Source organism: Condylura cristata, unplaced genomic scaffold (assembly GCF_000260355.1).
Source record: "Condylura cristata isolate star-nosed mole 26May11 unplaced genomic scaffold, ConCri1.0 scaffold00011, whole genome shotgun sequence".
Lineage (NCBI taxonomy): Eukaryota > Metazoa > Chordata > Mammalia > Eulipotyphla > Talpidae > Condylura > Condylura cristata.
This window is the reverse complement of record NW_004567112.1, coordinates 39,320,000-39,331,405: the sequence shown is the minus strand read 5'-3', so window position 1 is coordinate 39,331,405 and position 11,406 is coordinate 39,320,000.

Sequence of the window (11,406 nt, the reverse complement as noted above, 5' to 3'; positions counted from 1 at the left end):
AAAGGGTAAAGCATGAAGGTTCCCAGCTGGGGTGGACACTCCAAGGTCCCAAGAGTGGCCCCAGCATTGTGTCCCCGTGGTTACAGATTTTTGTAAAAATTGCATGGATGATTACTTTAACTGCACTGGCCTCCACAGGCCCAGGGTTTGGCATTCCTGAGTCCTGGCCTCTGGGCCAGCCACCGAGGAGGGGAGAGTGAGTTTGGGTTTGAGGAGATGCACTTACGTGGCAGCAGTACCTCCAGGTGTGGTCAAGGTTCAGTTGGCGTCCTGGGGTGAGAACCACCCCTGTGCCCAGCACTGAGCAGCCCCTGGGTGGCCAGAACAGACCTGGGGGCACTCGGGGAGCAGAGGAGAAAAGAGGACTGACCCATGCAAAGGCAGAAGCTGGCCTGGAGGACTGTTTCGGGTTGTGTGATGTTTGTGGATTTGTTGGCTTTTAAGACTTGTCCTTTGTTTCGAGTTCCCTCGTTCTAAATAACTTTTCATTTTTGGACCTACTTTTGTTCTTGGGTTTCTGCATTCTTCTTTGTGGACCTGCCTGCACCCTGACTGTGCACCTGTTACCTGCCTGCATCTGAGGAGGGTGTCTGTCTGCCTTTTTCTCTATAGTCAGAGCCAAGTGGGTGCTGCGGGTTGTGCCTGTACCCAAGGCTTCCCTGGCATCACTGCTGCTCCATCATGTGCGGGAGGCTGGGCTGGGAGGGGCATAACCCGGGCTGGGTGGGGCTTAGCCCGTGCTGGCTGCTGCCCCTGTGTTTGCCCTGCTTCCAGCTTGGCGGGATTGGCCTTTCGGGCTTTTCTCTCCCTGCACCCCGTGAGCCTCGGGCCACAACACCTGGAATGATCCCACATAAGACTTATTTGGAGCAGAGGCCTTGCTTTTCCCACTCTTTTAAAATAGCTGGTGTTCTCACACAATGTTTATACATAGAAATCTGTGTGAAGTATTAGGTGGACAGGGCAGAATGAAAATACATTTATCACCATAAGCAAAGATGAAATGCAGCCAGTTGCCACAAACTAGAAGGAGCTTGGAGAATATGTGCAGTCTAGCAAGTCAGAACAATAAAAACAAACACCAGATATTTACATAGTAGATGATTCACTAAAATAAAATACTTATAACAAACTATCAGCCATCAGTATATATTAAGAGAGAGGGAGACAGAGGGGATAAAATGAATTCTGCATGTAAAAAGTACATGTATAATTTTTAAACATAATTCAAAATATCTAATAAAATCTAAGAAAGCTGGAAGGGAGCTCACAGAGGTATAAAAAGGGCTTGTGTGTGCTTTTTAAGTAGGTGTGTGTGGGGAGAGCCTCTAGGGATAAATGCAAAGTCACCTGAAGAATCTTCCAAAGAAAACACAAGCTTGGCTCCCTGGCGGCGCAGCGGGTTAGGACACAGCACTGCAAGCTGGCCGCAGCCGCCTCAGTGTGAGTTCGATCCCCGTCCTGGAGGTGACCGGCATGGCGTGGCAGACCTCTCCAACCTGCGCACTGCTCCCCTCAGCAGTGTACTTCGTCCATCTGTATGTTCTGCTCCCCACTCTGTCTCTGGTGAAGCCTCTCACCTCCCTTGCACCTCTGGCCTGTACCCCAGTTCTGTATGCACAAATAAATCTTTAAAAGAAAACACAAGCTCTAGATGAGGGATCTGCTTGGGCTGGGTGCCTACAGACAGCCTCCCTCAGCCAAAGTCTTGACAAACTCTGATCTCAGAGGACAAAGGACAGAACCAGAACTGAAACTGGCTGTGAAGTTGGGATTTGCACTTAGTCTCCTTTCCTTGGCCGCGTGGAATCCAGCCTGAGTCCTTTTCCACCATCACAATTGCCCAGTGCTTCACTCTTCCTTGGATGTGGCTTGGGGAAGAGGACTGACCTTTTGCAATTTGTGAGGTTCCACTTGGTTTCACTCTTCACCCGCAGAGACGCCCTTCAAAGCATGACTGAGAGTCCAAAGGCTGCAGGGCGAGAGGGACCCGAGAGATGCTCATCAAGAAGGTTTCCAAATCCTATTGATTCGTCGTCGGCCCTCTCCTCCTGGCTCAGAGCCTGGGTACAGTGGCTGTGGCTTAACGAGGTCTTAGGGGATGAGGATGGCACAGGCAGGGGTGTCTGGAGTGTCCCCCTTTGTCTCTACCTCCACTTAGACAGGACTAGAACACAGACCTTTTCCCTGCTCCTAGGGCTTTGTCCTGGACTCCAGAATGTTAAATGCATACCTCTCCTTCCAGCCAGTCTCTCCCCTTGGGAAGCTCTAGAAGGTGAAGAAGAGCTAGGCCGACTGCCAGGCTTCCTGAAACTTCCTCCTCGAACTCCAGCTGCAGGCTCCCAGACTCAGTACTTGCTTGCTTCCCCACCTGGGGGTTCACACCCCTACTGCCCCCCCCCCCCCAATCTAAGCAACAAAAGGAAGATTTGTTGAATGTGACATGGAGCCTTCACCTTCCTTAAGGACGAGCAGGAGTGTTTCCCGGGATTCTCCTCAGCTCCTCATGGTTCTTGTGCTCTGACCCAGTTTCCATCCACCCTGGAGGGGCAGCTTTACACAGCTGGCTCATGCAAGCGAGGTCTGGGAAGGGGACCGCAAGCTCCGTGAACACGTGACTTGCGTGGCCTCACTTTCATCTTTTGGCCTTGCTGGGTGGGTTAGTTTAGGCTGGGAGCAGCACCCCATACTTTGTGCCCCCTGGGGCCCTTGACATGGGGCTGGCGGGGCTGTTGGGGTTGGGGGTAGAGCTGCAGACCTCCTGTCACATCAGGGCCCTAGGAATGAGGCAGTGAATGTCACTAGGGGACGGGGCAGTTTGGCCGACCGGCCTGCTTCCTGCTGGAGATCCTAAATCTTCTGGGAGCAGCCTGTGATGAGCTCACGCTCTGCTCCTGGGGTTTCCTCCAAAGAGAGAAGTGTTCTTTGATCCACCATGGCTGACTTTTTGAGAGGCCGGCTTTAGCCAGGCTCAGGATGCACAGGACTCACTTGCTAAGAGTTTCTCTAGGGTGTGGACGTCATTACCGGGCCAGAGAGTGATGCAGCTAGTCCACCCCCACCCCGAGGGGAAAACAGCACCTGAGGGGTCAGGGCTCCGCACCCTCCCACCCCTGCCCATCAGGAACACAGGCAGCGCCCCGACACACAGGCACACCCTGCTTCCTGGAACCACCAGCGCTGTTCATACAGATGAAAGAGGCCAGCTCAAGAAATGATGCGAGGAAGAACATACACTCTTATTTTAAAGCAGACAGGAAACTGTTATGACCTCTTGGGGCGTGATGTCAATTTCATGACAGTCCTGCTCTGGGAAGCCTGGTCACTGAGCAAACTCTGTGGGGTGCCAGCTGAGTACCAGGCCCTAAGGCGGAACACAGAGTGTTCAACCAGTTCAGTCTGATGCAGCAAATAGGTGAACACTCACATTGCAATCTGGTGTGAGAAGGTTACAGAGCCAGCAGGAAGCAGAGTTCATGGGGGCTCAGAATCAGGGTGACTTGTGACCCTGGGGTGAACATTAGGGAAGGTGTTTGGGTAGTAACCTCTAACTACCCTTCAACTTTCCTGACAGGATGCTGTCTTCCATAGGACATCTGTAGCCCCATATAGAGCCTTCATGCTTTGGACTCAACTGATTCCACTTCAGCTTTAGGCAGAAATGAGACTTTGTGGGTTAAAGTCAATTAGTATGTTCTGTGCTCTGACCACAGGTGGTAGTGGACATGTGGTTCAACAGAATGAGTCTTAGTATTTTTTTTTTTTTTAAGAATGATTTATGTATGCAGAACTGAGGTACAGGCCAGAGGTGCAAGGGTTTGAGAGGATTCACCAGAGACAGTAGGGAGTAGAACAAGCAAATATACTGAAATATACTGCTGAGGGGAGCAGTGGGTGGGTCAGGAGAGGTCTGCCACACCATGTGGGTCACCTCCCTGGCTGAGGATTGAACTCATGCTGCAGTGGCTGCTATAACTTCACAGTTGTACTTTAACCCACTGTGCTACCAGGGAGGGTCTTAGAATTTTACTTGGACTTTAGAGAGACAAATGCTTGCTCATTGCTTCCCTCTCTGGAGATGAGAAGGATGAAGCTGGGGATGATTCCGGGAACCATCTTGAGACCTGAGAAGGTCAGTCTTAGGATAAAAATAGCAACATGAAAGGTAGAGAGGTAGGAAAGATACTAGTCCTTGGCAAATGGGCTGTCAAAAGACAACTTTGAGCTGCTGGATCAAGCCAATCCTGACATCCATCCTGCTTCTGAACTTACCATCTCACATGAACAATGCATTCTTTTTAAATGTCTAACCTATTTGGAGATAGCTTTTGATATTATCACTGCTTCTAAGTCAGATTCCTACATGGTATAGATTCTTGCTCCCTGAAGAAATTGACACTTGAGATAAATTTTGGGCTCAAGAACACTCATAGTGTTCTTTCTAGTTTCCTCTGGTTTAAGAAAGCATGTGCTGAGTGCCCATTGTGCCAGGGCCTCATGCATGCTGGGGCATGCACCTGAATGAGATGTGTCTCTGGAGAAGCCCCTGGCTGTAGGGGACCCAGATGGGCACAGCCTGTGCTGTGATAGAGGGATGCCCTAGCCGTGCCCCTTTGTGGGGGTCAGTGAGTTTGCATGGGGTGAATGTTGGCTGTTGTGATCCCTGACTGGCATCAGCGCCTCTGCCCTTGACTTACCTTGGGCAGCTACCCCTCTCAAACTGGCAGCCCTCATTCAGGTGGGACAGGTCATCCCTGCCTCTGCTCACAGTGAGTCATTCAAGGATTGGCTTCACACCCCAAGCCAGAGTCCTTCTGGGGTCTCAGGTTGCTGGGCTGATAGGATGGTAGTAGGCCCTGGACCGACCATGGTGATCACTTCCCACAAGAAGGAACTTGGGAAAGAAAACTCATGGAAGGGGGCTGAGCTTCACTTTCCTGTTGGCTCTAAAAGATGGGGATTGGGGTTGAGCTCAAGGTCCCAGCCAAGATCAGGCTCAGGAGAGCCAGAAGCATACATTCATTGCCAGAAAGTACAATGGAATGAATAGTTCCAGAAGCCCCACCTCTGAGCTGCCCTGGGGGTGGGCCTTCCTTCCTAGGCTGCGCCCTCACTCAGTTATCCTCCCCTAGGCAGGCAGGAGAATGGAGCGCTGGGGGTTCTCATGATGGCGTTGCCCCAAGAAAGCCAAAAACCAGAGTGCCCTGGCACTCCGAATTCCATGCTGCCTCCTCCATACTTACAGCAGACCCAGGAAGACAGATAACATGTTTTCATGACTCTGGGCCACTTTCCTTCTTGCTAAAGCTGGTAAGTGGACAAAGAGAAGGACAGGCCTGGGCTTGATGGCAGACGTGATGGCAGGGCTCACGTGGCCACCCATGGACACCCAGAGGGAGCTAAAGAAAGACTAAGCAAAGACTAGAGAACAAGAGGCTGGTGGCGAGGCAAGGTGCCTGTGTTCCCTCCAGAGAATGTCTTCAAAGGGAGGGCTCCCTGTCCTAAACTGGCTATGGAATTGCCTGCAAAATGAAAATGACAAGCTCTTTTTTTTAAAAAAATTAAAAAAAAGGTTTATTTATATATTTATGCACACAAAACTGGGGTACAAGCCAGAGGTGCAGGGAGTGAGAGGATTCACCAGAGACAGAGTGGGGAGCAGAACAGGCAGATAGACAAGGTACACTGCTGAGGGGAGCAGCGGGTGGTCAGGAGAGGTCTGCTGCACCATATGGGTTAGCTCCCTGGCTGGGGATCAAGTTGCGGTGGTTTCTTAGAGCTTCATAATGTAGTGCTTTAACCCTTTGTGCCACCAGAGAGGGCCAACAAGCTCTTTTTTTCAAAAGTTATTCAGAACTTCAAGAGGACAGCAGCATTAAACCCAGCACAGGGCCCGATCGACTCACACCCACAAAGTCGGTCTGTCTGGACAAGTCGGTGATGGGTGTTGGAAAGTGCAGCCTGCTCATGAGCTGGCGTGGGGGCGAGGGGCTGTGAGCTTGCCACAGCCAGTCTGGGCCCCACTCCTAGGCAAGTCACTTCACTCTCTGGACTCTGCGACTTTGCTTCATCTATAAAATGGAGATAACAAAAGGGCCACTGAGGGGATGGAGTGAGTGAGGGCGCACACTGCTTAGAACAGCGCCTGACCTGTAGTGAGGCTACAGCCGGACCTGCTGTTACTCATGTGCACGCTCTTTTAGGGGGAAAGTTGTCTTCAACTCCCCAGCCCACTTCAGGGCCCTCCCAACAGCTCCTTCCAGCCTCCGGCTGCTCAGTTGACACAAAGCAAGAAAGGTCCTGCTCAGAAGTCACAATGGGTTTCTGGGACCCACCCACCCAGGTTTCTCTCATGCTCTTTCCCCTGAAGAGCAGGCAGGGGGAGCAGAGGCTGGTGGAGCCAAGCTGACGCCTGCGAGGAGCACATAGCTGTGGTATGGAGACAGCATCGTAAAGTCCTCGTAAACCTGCCGACCTGACCGCTAAACCTCTCTCCCTGGAGGGCGGCGGAGGAGAAGGCTGCCAGGTTGTCAGAGAGCAGGCCAGAGTTGAGGGGCCAGTTGCTGGGAGAAAGGCTGCTTCCCCGGTTCCTACACATGGTGCTGTGGAGAGCTGTGGGGAAAGGAGGGTACCCACTGGGTGATCTCCACCTCCTTCAGGTCAATCCCCTTTGGTGGGGAGGTGAGCTCTCAACCCACTTGGGAGACCCAACTGACTCTGCCCATTGGCTGGTCCCTCTGGGACCAGTGGGTGAGGGCAGCCATCTGTCAAATGGGACAAAGGCTCCTTAATACGACCCAGATTCCCTGAGGAGTGAAAATAGAGAAAGTGAGTGAGAGAGACAGAGAGAGAACAAATGAACTAGAAAGTAAGAGGCAGAGGCTGAGAGCAAGCAGGGTGCGGGTTGGGTAGGTGAGGGGTGGGATGGGATGAGGTTGGGAGCAGAGAGTGACAGAGGGGGGCAGGCGAGGGTGCAGATGTGTGTGCACTGAGGGGCTTTTGCTCTCACTAAGGGACATGTTTGTGAGGGAAAGGACCGCTGGGCTCCACCTGGAATTGGAGGTGAGGTGCCTCCTTGCTTCTGTGTCTTCTGGTCACCCCAACCATGAAGCCTTGTTTCCAGGCCAGTAGACTCCCCCTGGAGGGCAGCAGTGAGTGGGCTGCCCTGAGCTGGACACACCCTCTTAGCTTGTCCTCTGAGCTGTCCAGCTTGGAGGCCAGGAGAACCGTTTCTCAAGAGTCCAACAGCCACTCAGCCTTCTCCCCAAGAACAGCTCCTGACTGGCCTTTGCTTCTGACACACACACACACACACACACACACACACACACACACACACACACACACACACCACACTAGAGGAAGAAGAGCAAGCAAGCCTGGATTCCAGGAGGCACAAGGCCAATATGACCTTGAAGTGTTTGCTTTTTTAAACTTAAAAAATATACAATTTAAGTTTTCATCACGAAAACAATTGTTTTCTAGAACTTCCAGGCGGTCCCTGACTTGGCCAGTTCCTCATTTAGGCTGCCTCTCACGAGGGAGAGCTGCACAATACAATTACCTGAGGAAACAATGGGCCAGGGTTATATTTAACTCGGGGCCTGACTCAGGGCCCTCGACGCTTCCCGCTTGCTGGCTCCCTTCCCTCCAGAATCAGCTCTCACCTTCCTGTCCCCTGTCTGGGTTCCCTCTGCCTCCCAGTCACCCTGGAGCCATTACTGTTGATTGAATAGGCCCTGGTTAGGACAGGCACACACCCCTTCCTCCCTGTCCTCCGAGCATCCCCTGACTTCCGTCATCACCCCTGAGTCAGAGATCCCACTGAGTGAGACCAGCTTCTCTGGGCTGGAAGTGTCTGAGAGAAAACCATCCTGCGCTTCATCTGCCTCCCTCAGACCTCAGAAGCACTATGTCCTGTTGCTCCCACTCACAGAAGGTATTGGCTGCCCTTCCTGGTGAATCCTCAGCACAACTGTCGAGGCAAGCCTGCTTTATGGATGACAAAATTCAAGGCATAGAGGAGTGGGATGAGCGTAGCATTCCTGCAGGGTTAGGAGATTCTAGTCAGTGTGGACAAGTCAACAGACTTGGGTTCCTTCCCAGGCGAGCCTCAGCCACCGGCACCACTGAACTGCTACCAGGTTGGGGGGCTGATGATGTTCAGATACTGGGGCAGGGAAGGCCACTCAGCTGCAGGCTTCTTACCAGCAGGTGTTCCTGTGGGAGGGACAAGAAGCTGCATCAGACAAAGACTGGGGGGGGGGGGGGGGAGTCTGTGGTAGGTGGCTCCATCTTCCCTCAGAGAAGCCTGGCAGGACACCCCTTCTTCGGTCTCCCACAGCACCCCACTTTCCTTCATTTAATTTCATATTTATCCCTGTGGTTATTAGTTTTCACTCTGTCTTTTGCAAGCTCCCATGAACCCCTGGACAGGCAACAGAGCCCTCTGAGCATGGCACAATTGTCCCACAGCTCTTCACACATGATGAGAACCTGGGAATCTAGATACATTTTGAAGGGTGCTCACTGAGAACCTGGCCTGCAGTAGCCAACTTTCGGCTGCGGGGATTGTGTAGCGTGAGCTGCAGAATCATTCCTGCCACAGCCAAGCTTGTTCCACCCTGGTACCCTTTGCTGATGCCATTTGCTCTTCATTTCCCAGAAGCCTCTGCTCCCAGGTTGACATCCCTTGTTTCAGTTGCCCTTTGTTGACATTTCCCTGACCAAGGGCTCCTTGTGATTGCCTCAGCATCTATATATTCCACAAAAGCAGGCGTTTGGAGGGCTGGGTGGGTGAGGTGAGGGTCAGGGTTGAGGGAGTGATGGAGGATTGTGGTGGGATGGGGTGACAGCAGCGATGGGGGGGGCGGTTGGGCTGCATGGCTGGTGATCGGCTGAGGAAGGACGGACGGATAGCTCGCCTGTCAGGCTGAGGTGGACCAGTGGGCTGTGATCAGTTAGCAGGACTGGAGACAGGGTGAGTGAAACACCCAGCTTATGCCCTGCTACTCTGTGCTATAGGTCCCAGCCCAGGAAGGACTAAAAACCACACTGATGGCTGTAGGCTAGTAAAGAAAGAGAAGAACCATGAGCCTGTGGCCCCCTCATTTTCCAGGGAGACGCCATCAAAGGAGATCAAGTGACAGCATGCAGGAGAGCCGGCTGTGAGGGACCCAAACCGCCCAGCTTTGGGGTTGGCTTCCAGCTTGTGGAGCTTAGCTCTGAGTGTGATGCAGCTTGGTGCCTCTCGAGGTCACCAGAAAGGATCTTAAACAGGCTAAAAGCAAGCACAAACAAGTGAGAAGCAGGAGACCCCTCTAACCCTTAGAGTCACATGTGCCAAAAAATCAATTTTAAAAGTAGCTCAGCAGAACGTGCCCTGGGCTTACTCCAACCACAAATACTAGACAAATAGTCCAGAGCACTCAACACACTTGAAGCTCAGCCAACTCTGCCCGCCCTGGTTCCTCGTAACTCTGGGGAGCCGGCTGCAGCCATCGGTTTTAACGAATAGCATCTGGGCCAGGAGAAACCTGCTTCAGTTCAGCTGGCGCGGACCTCCCGGAGTCCCCTTTTCCTTGCCCGGCTCCTTGCAGCTTCCCTAACCTGGATCTAATAGAAATGCCTTGTATTTATGGAGCGTTTAGCTCTGGGGGCTTTGCAGACATAATCTAATTGAGAGAAGCGGAGAAGTGGGAGTGCAGGGAGCATCTTTTTAACAGGGAGGACTACCAGGCAGGAGAGTCAGAGATGCGGAGAGCCCCTACCAGGGGCTCTCTGAGGCCACCCTGTACCTGGGTGACGGGTCTTTCCCAGGTACCTCCTGTGTACCAGGCCTGCCTGAGGAGCTCTGAGGAAGCGCTCAGTGAAAACAATCACTCACCCAATGAAAGTCAATTTCTGAGTCAAAAAATTAGTTTTAATCAGCTGCTCTGGGCAAGGGCTTGTCAAAGAGTTCTTTCCTTTGGGAAATTCATTTTAAAAATAGAGTCACGGCCCTCCCTGGTGGCGCAGGGGGTTAAAGCGCAGCACTAAGAATCGAAAGCCACTTCTGCATGAGTTCGATTCCCACCTGCCCCGGAGGAGATCCACATGGCGCTGCAGACCTCTCCTGACCCGCCCGCTGCTCCCCTCAGCAGTGTACTTCGTTGATCTGCCTTTTCTACCCCCCACTCTGTCTCTGGTGAATCCTCTCACTGCCCCTGAAACTCTGGCCTGTACCCCAGTTCTGCATGAATAAATAAATAAATCTTTTAAAAAAAATAGAGTCACAATTTTTGAGCTGTGTGACCTTAGGAAACTTGCTTACTCTCTCTGAGTGACTTTCTCTCCTAGGGTTACTGTGAGGACTAAATGCAAGTAGTGTTCTGTTACGCTTCTAGCTTAGGGCCTAGATCATAGAAAATGATTAATAAGTAAGTAGTAACTACATTTGTTACTCTGGCTCTTCAGCACATACAAAGATGTCCACTGAGCAGCAGGAGTGATGGACTTTTACTGTGCTCATCTTTTGGTTAAAATCCATATCCTGTCACTTGCCAAGCGCCTGGCCAGGCACAGCATCCTCAGAGGCTTGGTCATTAGCACTCATCTATCATCATCTTATCTGCCAGGGATCTGTGCTTGGCGTGGGGGCAGGGGTGGCACATGAGACCAGCACAGCCAGGACAGGTTCACAGGAGTGAGAAGCAGGTCATAAGGATCCAGGCCCACAAACTGACCAGAACACAAGGTATTCTGGGACATGTCCCTAGCCTTGGCTGTAAGGCCCACCCTATCCTCCCCTGGGGCCTGTCCCTTTTTCAGCCCGCTCATTCAACCTCTCCTGACTCTTCCTGCCCCTGTTACTCTGGCATCTTCCCTCCAGTCTGTCAGGACAGCTCTGACCTGGCTCAGAGTCTTGCTCATGCTGTTCTTTCTGTCTCCTCCCACTTGCTTTCTAGCCCACATACCTCCAAACATATAAGAAACCCTCCTAGGGCCACCTCTGGCCTTCCTCCTGGTGTGCTTGGCTCTCTTTTAGGATGTTCTGGAAAAAGCTTAAGCTGGATTTGAATCCAGAGCTCTGCAGGTTGGGGGGCTCACATGAGTGAAGACAGGGAGCAGGCCACGAATGGGCATTGGGAGGTGGGAAGAAGAGCTGCTCACCAGCAGGAAGGCTCTTCTTTGGGAGGAGAGATGGGGTGAAACTGAGGATGAAGGGGTGGAGCTGAGTTTGGGTATGAAGGACAATGGGGAGCCATTATAGGTTCTGGAGTGAGGGAAGATGAAACTGGTATTGGATGTTGGCTCTAAGGGCTGTGGGATGGGAGGAGAGGGGAGAGACGAGAGGAAGCAAGGCCAAGAGGAGATTAAAGCAGAGAAGAAAAAATGAACTACAGAGAGAGGAGGAGGATGAGGCCC